Source organism: Mus caroli, chromosome 9 (genome assembly GCF_900094665.2).
Source record: "Mus caroli chromosome 9, CAROLI_EIJ_v1.1, whole genome shotgun sequence".
Lineage (NCBI taxonomy): Eukaryota > Metazoa > Chordata > Mammalia > Rodentia > Muridae > Mus > Mus caroli.
In genome coordinates, this window is record NC_034578.1 from 74,362,598 (window position 1) to 74,372,696 (window position 10,099).

At 45.3% G+C, this 10,099-nt stretch overlaps 1 protein-coding gene across 2 annotated transcripts in view; it reads right to left on the minus strand.

Annotated features, from left to right (window-relative positions):
• The window catches only part of Lrrc1 (leucine rich repeat containing 1), a 177,458-nt gene that overhangs the window by 15,568 nt on the left and 151,791 nt on the right, over nucleotides 1-10,099 (minus strand). Inside the window, exons 14-16 of one of the 2 annotated variants that reach the window (XR_002378778.2) lie at nucleotides 6,760-6,838; nucleotides 1,965-2,057; nucleotides 1,043-1,059 (exon numbers count right to left, since the gene is read on the minus strand). The gene's annotated coding sequence lies outside the window, so the exon portion shown is untranslated. Of the gene's footprint in view, nucleotides 1-1,042; nucleotides 1,060-1,964; nucleotides 2,058-6,759; nucleotides 6,839-10,099 lie in introns of those variants that run through there. The other variant, XR_002378776.2, reaches the window with a different exon arrangement.

Here is a 10,099-nt window from a genome sequence, read left to right on the forward strand (position 1 = left end):
AAAAAAAAAAAAGAAAAAAGAAAAAAAAGAAGAGAAGAGGAAAGAAAAGAAAAGGAAAAAGAAAGAAAAAGAAAGAAAAAAGGGAAAAAACTGTGGGCTTCCACACAGGAGCTGCCAGAAAGTGATCAAATAAAATTTCTTCTACATATAGCTGCCAAAGCTTTGGGTGTGTCCCCAGACAACCCTTCACTCTGTGTGTGTGTGTGTGTGTGTGTGTGTGTGTGTGTGTGTGTGTGTGACTGTGTGTGTATAACCTTGGATAAGTAACTCTGAAAGCTCATCTCAGGATGATGTTGGCTTTGCTTTCATTTCCACAGCACCATAAGGTGGCTCAGTTTTGACTATGCCCTTCTATACCTCGAGATTAGCATGAAGAAAGGATCTTATGCTAAACTCGTAGAAGGCACAAGGTCCTGTGTGCACAGATAAGCACCAGGGAACCAGGAATGCTAAACATTCAGGGTTGTCACCTCCATGGAAGAAATAAAATTCCTGCTTTCCACCCAGAGAGCTGCGAGTGGATGCTCTTAATGACCTGGTGACCTTTGCTATCTGTGGAGCCAGACCCCCTGTAAATCTGCCAGAATGCCTATCCCAGACTCCCCTTCCCTAGACCTTTATCTTTACCTCCACTTAATAGAGCCCATCCTTGGGGAGAAGCCACGCGTGTTTTATAGCCTGCTAACCTCCATGCTGTCTTGGTCAGTGACCAGGCCAGATCCTAGGCCTTTAAACTATAGAATCCACCATCACAGTCACAGGTACTTTACAAAAGAGTTTCTGTGCAGTCACAACTTAAGCTTTACTGTGCACCTGGAATTGGAGTGATTGTTGCCTGGAAACCTTTTCCCCCCAAATCATACTGTTTAAATAGGCTTACAGTAAATTGCCTGGCATTGATCCAGCCAGGCAGACGGGGTCCAGCTAAACCCAGTTTTTTTCTCACCCCTTTGCTGCTGTATCCTTGTCACCAGCCACAGTGTCTACAGGGACTCCCACATCAATGCATTCTGTTTTGTTTCTTGTTTGTTTGTTTGCTTGCTTCATCCTGTTTAAAAACTATGATTTTGTACATTTCTATGTGAATGTTATGGTAACAGACAACACATTTAAATTATTTAATATATAAACAGTTCATAAGGGTTTTCCTTAATATAGGCATCTTATCTCTTCCACGCCTCCAAGATATTTGCAGGGCATAGAAATACAATAAGGAATATGCTGCAATGTAAAAAATAAATAAAACAAAGGATTAAGATGGCATGTGTTGCCTGGCAGGTAGGATGACTCTGAGGGCAGTGGGCTCCAAGTTTACAAATGCCACTAATAGTAGGATTGATGCATTTTTATCCTAAGTAAAGCCAGTAAAATAGTGATAATTCATTGCTATGAATCAATCACAGGACAGTAGAACTCACAGACTCTGGTCCAGTGACATGGTAAACATCACATGGCTCCCATGTCACCAACACAGAGCTATGAAAAGGCGGATGTCCCATACCAGGCTTTGCAATTGTCAGCAGAAATCCTGCTGTGCACTGTAGTCACTTACGACTAACCTACAAATGAATTTCACTTCAGCGCAAGGGAAATCACTGGGCTGGACTCTAATATGGTGGCTTGGAAAAATTAAACAATCTGATCTTCCCAGAGGCTCGGTTGTAGCAAGAGAAGAAAATGACTTTATTATTATCAAGATATAACAGACTTTACCAAAAACACACATGAGACCCCAGCCCTTGGGAGGCTGTAGCAGGAGGATCTTGAGTTGCAGGCCAGCCTGGACTAACATATAGCAAGACCCTGTCTCAAAAGTAAAACAAAACAAAATAAAAGTATATCTCTTTCCATTTACTTACTCTGACCTGTGTAAAGGGTTACAGACAGAAATGGTGCGAAAGTATTGCTGAAATACAGCAGCAGTCCACCAAGAGCTATCCACGTCTGACGTGGGGCAAACTCACTGTGATTGCACGCTTCACTGACTGGAGGGAGACAGCCTTTGAAGGTGAGTCATGGGCACGGTCAGATGAGCTTGGTTTTGAGGGATCGCTTTCCTGCAAGAGAAGGACAAATTCATCAGGACCACACTTGTTTCATCACTCTCAGGGTTGAGCTGGTAAATAAAATAAAATAAAATAAAACCATCTGTATGATCTTAATTCCGCTGCCTGTCACAAAATTCCAACCCTTCGAGCACTAGAGGGGCTGGCTCCCTCCTGACTCCGTGAAGCAGCACAGAAGGGTGGAATCCAGGGGGGATTGGCTTGCTCTGGGATGCCCTACCTCCGATGCCTGTAAATGTTGTTCCTCCTCTAGCTCCTGCAAAGAGCCAGAGGGATCGGGAATCGTTCTCCACCGTGACTGGCAAGAGCAGCCCATCACTGCCTTGGCTAACACGGTGATTCACGGAGGGGACAGGGAGTCGTTACCCCTCGTCAGCTTCTTTACCTGACCCTGTTATTCTTTCTCCTGGTTCGGGGTTGAGACAAGGAACACTTGGGACAGCCTTGCTAAGACACCTGCTTTCCTGACTTCCTAAGGTCTGCCCCGAGCTTTCATAGACACTCAAAGCGTCTCTCGTATAAAATTAACAAATCAAGCAATCTGCCCAAGGAAAGTGGGCACTGAGGAAAGACAAGAGCCAAAGCAGCAGAGCCGCCTCTTGGGTTTAAGGGTACCTCGTGCCATGTGGTCACAGGTTTTGGACTTTGAAATGTAGCTGCAAGCAATCTTTGAAAGGACCCCCCAAGGAAGAGTGCCTTTTAAGAGAGTCTGTGGCCCTAACCTCACTTCTGTTCTGTGAGTATACCACAGGAACAAAACTAAGCAAGGATAACATTGCTTCATGTTCTCAAGAAAGCTAGAGACTCCAAAAAAGCTATGGATGCCAAGCAGGTATTGGATTTACTAAAACTTCTCCACCACCACCCGGATCTGTTGCCTGCAGTAAGAACCCAGCATCTCTCTCTCTCTCTCTCTCTCTCTCTCTCTCTCTCTCTCTCTCTCTCTCTCTCCCTCCCTCCCTCTCCCCCCCCCCTCTCTCTCACACACACTCCATACATAGAAAACAGAACCCGGGATCAAAGCATCTCATTCCAACCATATCTTGCCCAGTAGTGATCAAACAGAAACCTGTGCTTGTCTTGTGTTTGCCCTTGCCTGTTACAAAGTATCTGTTGTATAAAGAATGCAGAGCTTAGGTATTTAGAAGATGTTCTTTACGAAGGAGGCTGTGACTGGACGTAAACCAGAGCCACAGAACGAGGCTAGAATCTTCCCACCTCTCCTCCATTCGTTCCGGTGGAAGCTAAGGGGAGGGCATTTCTCTCGCAGCTCTACAGCTGCTTGTCTCCCAGGAGAGGCGCAAACAACTGAAGAGAAGCGGCTATGAGCACGAAGCCTGTGCCGGTGGCTCCAGAGGGATGCTGGGTTTCCTTGGGTCGCACGCACAGCAAGGAGGGAAGCATGGCCCCGGCTTCGAGCTCGTTTATGACCCAAGATGGCAGACCTGGGCCAAGAGAACCAGCAAGCCTCTAAGGACCGGAACCTCAGAGGTCTTCGTAGAGCAAGGGGAGGAGCCAGATTCCTGATGGAACGCTGGGGTATGAGGGAGGCCTTGGAAGGCTTCCAGAGTCACTCAGACAGTCTGCCTGTTTCTGACTGCCACACGCGAAACTTCTAGAACCAGTTAGGGCTCTGAAAATCAGCAGGAGTCCTTGAAGAGTATACAGCCAGCACTAGTTAGGGAAGGCGCAGGCTTCTTGCTGCCTTTCTCTATCAAAACAGAATACCTAAGAGTCTTGGGCTGGAAAAGATGGGACACAACTGCAAGACAGGGCCCAATGCCCACTACAGAGCTAAACGCCAGCCCCGTGATGAGAAAGAGAACTTTGTTTATTTTTAATGTTTTTATTTTTTCTTTAAGAATGTCATGCAATGTATTTTTTATCATATCGTTTCCCCTTTAAAAAGTTAAACAAAACATGGGGTTTGATTTGTGTTGACCAATTACTCCTGACCATGGAACCTGCCCTAGCATGTGACTGATATACCCAATGTCACTCCATTGGAAAAAGAAACCTGATTTTTTTTCCCCCTTTCCAGTACCTTCTAGACTAAGGGTGGAACTTGGTGCCGTCTTCAGAAGAAAACTTTAAATTGTACTTTCCATTATAATTTAAGTTGTGCTGAGATGACATCCTCTTAGTTCTCTCCAGCTGCCTGAAATGTTAGTGTACCAACCCAGAGACTACCTAAAGGTAGCAAGACTGAAGCTCAACCTGGTTATAGAGGGTCACAGCCATTACAGAAATTATTAGTTCCTAGCCAAGTTTCCTTATTCATACTATACTGTACATGGCTAACCAAATGATTTAACATATTGTACGAATATAATTACCAGGAGTTGTCCTTCTCTGGATGATAAGTATGGAGTCTTTACCTAAGAACCCACCCTCTGAAGTCCAAGAACCAGTCTAAACTGTGTGTGTGTGTGTGTGTGTGTGTGTGTGTGTGTGTGTGTGTAGCAGAGGGGGGGGGGGGAGGAAGGGAGGGAGGGAGAGAGGGAGGGAGGGATGCTCATGGGTCCAAGTCTGGGTAGGTGGAGGGAGGGAGGGATGGAGGGAGGGAGGGAGGGAGGGACGGAGAGAGAGAGAGAGTTATATTTTGAAATTTTAAGCATCACTAAACCAACAATTTGCCTTTTTCTCAATCCTGGAACACAGTGCCATCTGTTGGCACCTTGAGATAATACATGCCTAACATTAAAGCATTCTTTGTAAGTAAAATAGGCTTGTTATTCAAGTAATATGATAATATTCTAGGTGGGCTTCACAAAACTTGACCTCTATCAAGACAAACTATCTGTGCCTTCCGGGTGTCTCTGCCCTCTCTCTCCCCCTTTTCTTTGTATTGCAGGCAGGTTCCTCTGTAAATCCCTAATCTTTCTTCTGTGCTTAGGCTAACGTCTGTCTTCCTGACCAACCTTTCCTTCCAGCTGTATTCTTTCTCTAAGACCTATCCCCTCTCCCAATTCTTTGATCCCTGGCAGGGCCACCTACTTGCCAGTGGCTCGGTTCACGGGCACCGCCCCTAAAGCACTGGCCCCAGCATGCAGTGCTCTCCCTGTATGACTCTTCCCCCCCCCCCGCCCCCCCGTCTATCTAAATCCTAACTAATAGCTGTCCAACAGAAAGATAATATGAGCCATACATGCATGTCCCATGTGGACCTTTAAATTCTCTGGTAGCCATTCCAAAAGTAAAAATAACCAAGTAAACTATCTTTCTATGTGTAATCCAGTCAGTGTATCTAAAACACCATCATCCCAACGCAGTTAAATCAAAGTATTAACAACTCAATCCTTGGACTTTTACATTGCTTTCAAAATCCAAGATGTGTGCTATCTGTCTAGCATACCACAATTGGTGCCCCATTCCCAGTGCACAGAAACTACATGTGGCCAGAGGCTCCTGCACTGCACAGAGCCGCTCTGGAGGTAGGTCTGGCATCTCTTCACACTAATGAAGGTTAAATACATGCTTTCAAATCTCTTCAAAATTGCCAGTGCTGTTAGATTTTCTCTGGGAAGACCTGCCATCTGTGGATTATGGATGCGCCCTCAGTAAATAAGCACAAGCCAGTTTCTCTCAGAAGAGAGCGTGTGAAGGCTCTGCAGGCTGTGGTAGCCGGAAGCTTAGCCGCTGGCTTTGGGTGCTCAACCTGTCTCTTAGTTGCTCTCTTCCATGGGCTCCCGTGGGCTTCCTCACATCCCTAGGCAGAGTTAGGTCAGGTGTCGTTTGCCCTTTTTACAGAACCTGCCAACAATAAAAACTTAAGTCCCGGGCAGACTCTAAATTAGATAGATGCTCTGGCTCTTGGAATAAGTCCCTCCTGGCTGATACTGCTCTGCCTCTGAATATTGAGAAACATTTCCCAGATGACACCGTTTTTAGTACACTACTGTCTGATATTTGTAGTTAACTTTTTGTTTGGTTTTGATCTACTTTCAGTAGCTGGTGTATGGACGGACACAAAGGAAGAAAAAACCTCTTCAGAACTCAGAGCATTGAATGACATCAGCAGCAAATGTGTGGCGCTGGCTAGATACAAACACATCTAGGCACGATGGTAAGGACCAACACGCATGCAGCCTGGGCACCACATGAGCAAGTGCAAGGTAAAGGTACAGCCTCGGCCCTTCCATCTGTGAACAAGAGAATATCACTGAAGCTGCTGAGACATCTGAAATAAAAAGATGTGGCTGAAGGACATGGGCTCCCACCCAAGCGGACCTTCACAGCTAGGCAAATGGCATCTGAGCCTGTTTTCTCTCCATCCCCTCACCATTTCTTACCTAACGGGATAGTAGGCTTCATGTATGACTTGCGAGGAATGTCTAATTTGTTTTCTTTAAAACTGTGTATGTGTGCTCATCCAAGAACCTTAGCAAGTCAGATTGTATTCAAGTTAGTATTGCTCTTCACTTTTAAAGTACTCAGAACATTCTAGAAAAGGCGATTAAACACTCTGATACTGTACAGCCTGAGACTTATGCCTACTTTTTAAAAAGAGAGTGGCTTTTAAGACAGACAGTTTTACCTCATTTATACATAATTTAGGCGCTCTTACAAGCTCCTGGAAAGGTCTCATTCCAGAGAGAGTGGTAAATCAAAGCTGCAGCTCATGACCCAGCCTCGGGTAATGCTGAGACGCTAATCAGTGTTTAAACACTAGACCTCCCCCCCTCAGTCATACCTCTGGTGACACGCCTCTTCCAGGCAAGCCAGGCATTTCTTACTTTCCTTTGAGCAACTTGAGGTCTCAGTGAGGGATCCTTAAAAAGACAAAAACATCTTGTCAGAACTTTCCACCCACATTTCACATACAACGCCAAAGGGAAGAACGTAAAACCACCCAGCTGAGGAGACACTGGACCCAGGCTGGGGTCACTGCATATTTGCTGACTCATGGACTTCGCTGGTGTTTGATTTCTTCCTGTGACAAGAATCAGCAAGGACTACGTGGGATCATTGCATCGGTGTTACTTTTTAGATGTCCACACCGCATAACTTGGAAAATGAGTAGATGCCACTGGACCCTGTGGTAAAAGTCAGGGGTTAAAAATAATAATAATAATAAAATAAAAAAATTTTTAAAAAGGCTTCTCTGAGTATTTTCTCTCAAGAGCCCAGAACTTGAGACTGCTTTTACAACTGATGGAAATTAACTATATCATCTCAAAACTAAGCAGTCCCCACAGTCCGCTCAACCCACACTGCATCCAGAGCTGACTGGAGCACACAGCCTTCTTCTAATCCTGCTGGGGAATGGGTATACTATACGGCTGTGGCCTCGAGGGGGCAGACAGGCACTTTACTTGAGAAGGGAACACACAGGATATACATCCCAACCACTGCAGGGAAAGGAGCAATCCAAGAGTTCAGAAGCTCTAAAACAGAGCTGAGTTCAGAGAACTGACCCTCAACAGTTAGCCTGTGCCGGGAAGCCATCCTGTGACTTCATATACCTGGTTGTGGGCGTGGTTTCCTCACGACATGGAGCCAAGACTGCACTCATGTCATCTATGTGATGGTCACTAAGGACAACCTTGGTCGGCACTATTTTCCTACAGGTAAGAGCCAAACATATGGGATGGGAGTTGTTTCAGCCTCAAATGAACGAAAGGAAAGCTAAGGGTTAGCTGATCGAAAGAGATCCTTGGGGTTGTGGAGACGGTTCTGTCAGTAAAGGGTCTGCTGTACAAGGCTGAGGGCCTGACTTCAGATGCCCAGTGCACCCAGAAGCCAGGCATGGAATCTGCTGCTGCTTGTGGTAAGGGGAAGACAGAGGGAATAGGAGAAAGGCAGATTCCTAAAGTTCATCTGCCAGTCAGCCTACCTGACTGATGAGTTCCAGGCTTGGGGAGAGACCCTACCTCAAAAAGTGAAGTGAACCTTATATTGACCTCTGACCTACACATACACAGGTGCACACACACACTTATCTCACCACACATGGACTAGAAAGGTTTCCTGGATATATAGTTTTCTCATCTGAAGTAAGACTGGAAGGAATGAGGAGAACCTCAGTCAACCATAAGGGGGAGAAATAAGCCAGGAGCATTCAGAACGCGAGGAGAGGTGCTGTCTGTCCTTTTATAATAAGAAATGATACTTCAAGGGTGGTCAGCCATTACAGAAGACCTGAGCTGCAGCTGGAGTGTGGAGAGCTAAGCACCAGATGACCAGGTTTTAAACTTCGGGCAAGGGTAGGCCTTTGAGGGCAGCTGGGAGGAGATGACAAGTTGTGAATGACAAGTTCACAGGGCTGATTCTGCAGCACTTGGAGCTGTGGCTTGAGGAAAGAGACTTGGGGGGTGGGGGGGGAGGCCAGGCACAAAGGGCTAACGAGAAGGACAGCATCCAGAGGGGCTCACAAAAGAACTACCAAGGGACCTTAGGAGCTGATTTGAGATGAGAGACAAAGATAGGAGACAGTAACATTTACAAGAGCAGTGATGAATCCAGAGACATAAATCAAAACAGCTGTCAGGAGACCTGGAGAGACCAAAATTCTATTCTGGAAAAAAAAGACTTGAAGGAAACAAAACAACATCCAAAATCAAACCTCGAAAGAACAGATGGAGATAGGAAATTGCTGCAGAGAAGAAATTTAAGCTTGAAAAAATAGGTTAGGGATCCTAAGGTCATGGAAGCAAAGGAAATGAACACATAAACAAGGCACGTAAGACACAATGAAATAGACATGTGTCGTGAGCAAGGCTTTCTCAGGGAAGTCTGATGCCTCACATAAGCGGGAGGAATGGAGAAGTGCTCATAGGACAGAGGGGGACATCTGACGTTGTGTTTTGGTCTACATCAATAAAGAAAATGTATAAACAGATCTAGAGCTAGAAGTTCAGAGACAACTTTGTACCAGCTGGGTCTATCATCATACAGGAATCTCTTCCAAGAAGATTCTATGTGGTTCCAGCCATACCCGCTGTATTGTTATGGGTGACTTTTGTTGTCAATAATAGCGATGTCTCTTCTGTGGCTGTGATACAACACCGTGACCAAAGCGGTTTATAGAAGACTTGATTTGGGTTTTACTGTCCCAGAAGCTAAAAGTCCATCATCATCACAGCAAGGAAGCATGACGGGAGGAGGGCACGGTGAATGGAGCAGCGATCTGGGGACTCATATCCAAAACCACCAAGGGGAAGCAGACAGAGAGACTGCACCAAGAATGACACAAGGATTTGAAACCTCAAAACCTGCCACCAGTGACATACGTCCTCAAACAAGGCCACACGTCCTCAACCTCCGATGGTGGTGAGTGAATAGGGACGGCCTCCATAGACTCATGTGTTTGAATGCTTAGCCTGTAGGGAGTGGCACTATTAGGAGATCTGGCCCTGGTGGAGGAAGTGTGTCTGTGAGGGCAGGCTTTAAGGTCTTGTATGCTCAAGCTATGCCCAGTGCAGGACACAGTCTCCCTCTGCTGCCTGCAGATCAAGTCAAAGAGCTCTCAGCTATCCCTCCAGCACCATGTCTGCCCACAGGTCACCATGTTTCCTGCCATAACAATTGTGGATGAAACCTCTGAGACTGTAAGCCAGTCCCAACTAAGTGTTGTCCTTTATAAGAGTTGTCGTGGTCATGGTGACTCTTCACAGCTATAAACCTCTAATTAAGACACCTCCCAAACAGCACCACTAACTGGAGATTGACTAATCAAATGCCCAAGACTATGGGGTACCTTTGACTCAAATCACCACCATCCCTAATAAAGGTTTTGGTTTTGTCCTTGCTTTTTAATGAGAGAAGGTATGATAGAAATGTATAAGAAATCTGACTGACTACAGGGATGAAATTTTACTTTAACTTTCCAAGACTATACATGTAGATGTTAAAGAAAGTTTTTATAAATAGTTATACTACATTCTACTAAAAGAAAGTAGCACTAATATTTAGATGATCCAAACAACATGATCATTGGGTCTAAATATCTACATTTTTAAGAAAACAAGATATCTTTCTTTCTTTCTCTCTTTCTTTCTCTCTTTCTTTCTTTCTTTCTTTCTTCCTTCCTT